Genomic DNA, 6283 nt, shown 5'->3' with positions numbered 1-6283 from the left:
ACAAGCCTGTTGTGCCTCTGAGCAGGACAGCAGGATTCAATATTAGTCTATCATGGGGCCAGGGGTCAGCAGCATGACCCTAGCCCACAGCCCAGGGGAGACCATCCATCAGGGCCAGTAGCCCTCTTTTTGGTGATTTGTTCCTCAAAACCATGTCTTATACCCCGTAACTTCCTTCTTGTCCTTTCTCCTCCTCTCTACGGTTTCACTCTGGCTGGATTTCCGCTTGCTGAACGACACCCACTGTGCCCAACAATCTCTTGAACTCGACTTCAAGGCAGTCTGACTTGGTTCCTAAGAACGGCCATAATGGGTCAGACCAATGGTCCATCTAGCCCAGTAGCCTGTTTCCAGCCCATGTCAGATGCTTCAGAGGGAATGCACAGAACAGGGCAATTCCTGCTTCACTTTCTCTATAGGGGCATGCATGGACTCTCTTCTGGTCGCCCTCTTCTGTTGTAAGGCCTTCTCTAAACACAGAAGTTGCATCAGTTTGAAAAACGGATTTAGTTAATCCAGTGCAAATGCCTGTGTGGACAAAATATATTTATTTAAAACTAGTTATATTGACTTAACTTGCATCCGTAAACCTACCAGCACAAGTTAACCTGATGTAGGTTTAAACACAAACCTACATTAAAAGGACATTAAGGTTCCAAAAGCAAGCACTCAGAAGTTAGGCAATGCTAGAATTAAGGCTGCCTATGCAACCTTAATTTGGTCTGTTGTGCATGTGCATACACGCTACAATACAATTTTTAATGACCTGATCACATACTTTTTTCCCCCCACAGAACCCGGCCTCATTCAATGCACAGGCTGAGCCTGCTCTGGGAATGAATCAGGCCTGTGTAGCTAAACAGGCCATCTTGACCACTTTGATGTTCTTTTAACATAGTTTTGTATGTGTAACTTCCTAGCTGGTTTTAAAAGCAAATTGACAAACTATATTCCATCATATGGACAGGTATGTGGTTCATCAGCAGGGCTGGCACCTTCAAATCTACTGCACAGACCTCTCCCACTTGAGGTAAGGGAGTATCTGAAAGCAGTAGTAGGTGTTTATCCTCTATTTGAGAGGCAGAAAACATTGCAAACAAGATGCAAGAACTAAAGTTTGTATTCATGTTGACCATGTGGAATGAAATTTAACAACACTTTTACCACACAAGTCAAGCTCTCCAAGAAAAAGAATTGGATTTGTGCAGACCTCTGTCAACCATTAGCAGACCACTTACACACTTTGAGGAATGATTTCGAAAGATTTGAAGACATATCAAAAGATATCTTGCCTGATTCTAATTACAAAGAAGCCCAGTCCCACAAGCGAATCAGAAAAAAACAAGCAAATGATAGCAGTGCAACAGAAACAGCATTGAATCCTAGAGTCAAATTTCGTGTATCTACTTACTATGCTATAATTGATACACTTAAAGCTCATATGAAGAGGAGAGGTGAAGTGTACAAAGAAGTATCAAGTAGATTTTCTTTTCTAAACGATATGGACTTATCTGACGAACAATATTCACAAGGCTCCCAAAAGCTAGTTGACTCAGACCCTGTTGACTTGAATATGAATCTCTGTGGAGAAGTACGGCAGTTCCACTGTTATATGCGCGCAAAGTTTAATGAAACAGGAAAAATGAAATTCAGTCACATTGATCTTCATGACACAATATTGAAAGACAGAATACAATGTGTATTTCCAAATGTAGAGATCGCACTACGTATTTTTCTAACATTGATGATTACTAACTGCTCCGCAGAATGCTCTTTTTCTCAGCTGAAAAGAATAAAAAACCCTCAGAGAACAGCAATGTGTCAGGACAGACTTGATTCACTTTCTCTATTGTGTATGGAAGTGGACATGTTTTGTCGAATCAGCTTCGATGAACTTATCCAGAATTTTGCAATCAGAAAATCTAGAAAGAAGCTATTTTAATTTCTGCATACATGTAAGTTTTGTGTCATTTACGGTATAGTATTGTTTTTATTTTGAATTACATATTGCAGGGTATCATAATCTTTTCAGTGCTTAGGGCCTCTAAAAGTCTTAATCCGGCCCTGGTAGTGCCCGAACCATTGGGGGTGGAGGGAACGTACCGCTTCTGTGTTGTGAATCTAGCCCTTCATTTCCTTTGCTTTAAAGGTCTGAAACAATTTTTTTCTGACTTTTCCAATTTTCCAAAAATTCTGAAAAGTTTTGGTTTGGGTTGAACCAATTTTTTTCTTCTTCTTCCCCAATTTTTTGGAACTGCCAACAAACCAAAGAAAGCTCATGTTTCTTCTCCACAGAAGTTGGTCCAATAAAAGATATTATCTCCCCCACCTTGTCTCTCTAGCAAACCAAAAATCAGGCATTTGCCCAGCTCCAGTGAGGGCTCCTTTGAAGTGTGAGGGGGCTTTTCTTTTATCCAGCATGCAAGAGGGGATTGGAGAGCTGATAAGGCGAGGAGCTCTGTGTCTCAATCAGAATCTGGCCCAGGTCCACAGTGACCAAAGTTTATTGTCCTCTGCAAGGGCTTGGTCGATTACACGACACCATGACCTAGAGGAGTCAGCACAATACTTGGAATCAGCATGTCCCGAGTCCTAATCTTGGCTTGGTCACTGATTTGCTGTGTGACTTGGGAAAATCCCCTTACTTCTCTACTTCCACTTCCCTCTCTGCTCCATGAGAATAAACAGCAACCTGACTGGTGGATCTTAATTTATTAATATTCCTGCCTTTCCCCCTATCTAATGTAACCATGAATCTTCAGCTGATGGCTACTAAACTGGGGGCTCTATCACACCTTGTCACTGTGGGTAAGGCACAGTGGCTGTTGGGGCACGGGGCTAATCTGGGAGGGCAGTTAAGGGAACATATTATGGACCTACAAAATGGTTCGCTCTGAGCTGGATAGTTGGCCAGGTGAATCATTTATCCAAACTAGCTTGCCCACACCTACTGAGTATCCCAACACCGCTAGCCCAAATCTGTTGTAGGTTACCAATGAAATGAGTTTGCTGGTCTCAGTTGAGCTCCTAGTGGTTCTTTGTGAATGCTGACGGATATGCAGAGGCCCAAGACTAACAGCAGGAGGTGCTATGGGTTAAAGATGAGGAACATTTGCAGAGCTGGAATAACAAGGGGGGCTGCAGGTTGGATTTGAGGGGTCTCAGCAGAGCTGGGGGGGAGCCCTGCACTGGAGTAGGATTGAGGGGTCTCAGCAGAGCTGCCAGGGGAGCCCCAGGCTGGAAGAGCAGGGCGCTGAGGGTCCGGATCGCGGGCTGGGAGGGAAGCCCTGCCTGGAATAGCGGGGGGCTGAGGGCAGGATTGAGGGGTATCAGCAGAGCTGGGAGGGGAGCCCCAGGCTGGAATAGCGGGGGCCGAGGGCAGGATTGAGGGGTATCAGCAGAGCTGGGAGGGGAGCCCCAGGCTGGAATAGCGGGGGCCGAGGGCAGGATTGCGGGGTATCAGCAGAGCTGGGAGGGGAGCCCCGCCTGGAATAGCGGGGGGCTGCGGGTCCGGTTTCTCGGGTATCACTGAACACATTTTGTAGAGCTCCTGCCACCTGAGCTAGCGTAGCCCCGGCCCGGACAAGGCACCTGCTGCTGTTCCTGCTAACCGGCTGGGCGCTCCGGAGTGCAGGGGAGCCGGGCACCAGGGAGCCCTGGCCAGGCTGATCCCCCTTTCCCCAGGGGAGGTGGCACCCTGGCCCGCGCCCCTTCGCGGGTGCCTTTCCCAGCCTGTGCCGGGCTCCTGCGCGGGCGGGTCCCCAGGTGCCGCTTCCCTGCCCCTCGCCGGGAGCTTGGGTGGGCAGCGGGGCCTCTTTCTTCCGGAGCCGTGACATCAGCCCCTCGGGGTGGAGTGCAAAGAGCCCGGCCTCCCGGGCCTGCGGGGGCGTGTGTGTGTATGCCTCGGGACATGCCTTCTCCCGGGGACAACAAAACCCAGCCCCCAGCAGAGCCCAGCCGGGGAGCGCAGCGCCAAGTAGAGTCCAGCCCAGCAGCAGGTACGTGCCTTCGGGGCAGCTGCTCCCACGGCCGGGACCCGGACTCTGCCCCAGTCCGGCCAGATCCTCTATGTGCTCCTGCTGCAGGGTCACGCGTGGGCTCCCCCAGGCCCACGCGTGGGCTCCCCCAGGCCCATGCAGCGCATCGTGACTGCGGCTCCCTGTCCGGCGAGACCCAGACCCGCTCTGCCCCGGGGCTTTCCCCCCCCCCGGCCCCATCCCGGCCCTGGAGCGCGCGTCAAAGGAGCCGCACTCAGACCATATTAGTATGAAAGCCAAGTGCCTGAGTCAGAAAGTATCTGGCCGGTTTCCTCTTGCTCTGGGCAGTTGGGGGAGGGGGACAGATGGCGGCGGGGGGAGCCCTGGCCCTGGCTCTGTCATTACGCGGGGGCTGTGCGCACTGGGAAGCTGGTGCCCAGGGATGCGTCTGGCAGCGGGTCTGGTTTAGCTCAGAGTCCCTGTGCTCTCTTGGTCCCCAGTCATCAAACGGGGCTGTTCTCCAAAGCAGGGCAACTGTGAACTGCTCCCAGCTACAGAGCCAGCCGCACCCCTGGCACTGAATTCACAGCCACTGCAAAGCTTCAGAGCGGAGCGTGGGCCCCGCCCACTGGCGCCATGGTAACCCCTAACTAAGGCGCCGCTTTTGGAAAATGTGCTGAGGGGAAGCGGCTGCTTCCCCTGCACCCCCCTTAGCTACGCTACTGCCCCTGACCCCTCCCTCTCCACCGCTCACTCCTCGCGGCCAGCTGGCCCAGGGCTTCTCTCCACCTCTCGGCCCCACCCACCAGCTCCACCTCACCCATGGTCTCTTCCCCTGTCAACTGCTCATTCCTTTCAGCCAGCAGCTGGCCGGCTGAGGGCTCCTCTCCGGCCCTGTCACTGGCAGATTTATAGAAAGCATTCCATATGTAAGGGTAGCGTCAATGAAAGCATGATGTTGAATAGAGATTAAGGTAAAGCAAAACTGTTTAACTTCTAATTTAGATTACTTGCAGTACAGTGCTTGAGGCAGTGGTCAAATGGTTGAGTAGACAATTAGAAGTTAGGAATTCCTGGATTCTGTTCCCACCTGTGTCTTAGACTTGATGTGACCTCAAATTCTAAATTCTTCATTGACATGACAAGCTATAAAAGTCTTGCAAAAGTGATTACATTAACCCTGTGTTTGTCAGGCTTAAAATTTTGAAAAGGGCTGTAAGATCCTTAGTAAAAAGAGTTTTGGGGAAGGATATGCGTTATGAAAAATGAAGTTTATTTTTTATTTATCACAAATTGGACTTTACATTTGTGATGCTTTAATGATTAATTTAGGGTGTTTGTGTCTCCAGACAAACAGCAACTAATTGCAATATAAATACTCTTATGAAGTTGTTTACGGTCTTCCTCTGTATCTGCATTCAGAGACCTATAGAATATAATAAAAACAATTCAAAAGGACACAGTTTACTTAAATCACATTGCTATTTGAAAGGTTAAACCTAATAAGATTACTAGGAATAGCTGAAAAATTAGTTAGGATATCGCCATATATTATTATTTATCATATCTCCTAGAACTGGAAGGGACCCTGAAAGGTCATCGAGTCCAGCCCCCTGCCTTCACTAGCAGGACCAAGTACTGATTTTGCCTCAGTTCCCTAAGTGGCCCCCTCAAGGATTGAACTCACAACCCTGGGTTTAGCAGGCCAATGCTCAAACCTATAGTGAGTTCAGTTTCTCTCATTTAAAAAAATCCTTTATAAAATGTATATTAACCCCTAGAAGGCAACAAAAATCCCCCATTAAAACAAGTTCTAAAATAATTTAAAAAATAAAAACCTCACACTGTTATTTAAAGAGTGCTGTCAGAAATTGATTATTTTTCATATTTAGTCAAATAAAAAATACAGTACTAAACCACAATATAAAATTTAAAACAGATAAAAACAGTCTGTGTATATAAGATCTTTGTCTCTTTTAAAGAAAACCTATTACAGGTATATTATAGCTTGAATTTTGAGCAGCTGCAGGGTATTCTTATATATGTCTCTGTAGCCTTTGATGGTTTATATATAAGCTGTAAAATTGCAGGTTTAATATTTGTGAAAATTATAGCTACATGAGTTTCCAATGTTCATCTAGCATAGGGTTACCATACGTCCTCTTTTTCCCGGACATGTCCGGCTTTTCGGCATTCAAACCCCCGTCCGGGGGGGAATTGCCAAAAAGCCGAACATGTTCGGGAAAATGGCGGCTCTGCTCCTCCCCTGACTCTTTGGCTCTGTTTAAGAGCCGAGCTGCCCGAGC

The sequence above is a fragment of the Malaclemys terrapin genome, chromosome 21, assembly GCF_027887155.1.
Source record: "Malaclemys terrapin pileata isolate rMalTer1 chromosome 21, rMalTer1.hap1, whole genome shotgun sequence".
NCBI lineage: Eukaryota > Metazoa > Chordata > Testudines > Emydidae > Malaclemys > Malaclemys terrapin.
This window is presented reverse-complemented; position numbering follows the sequence as displayed.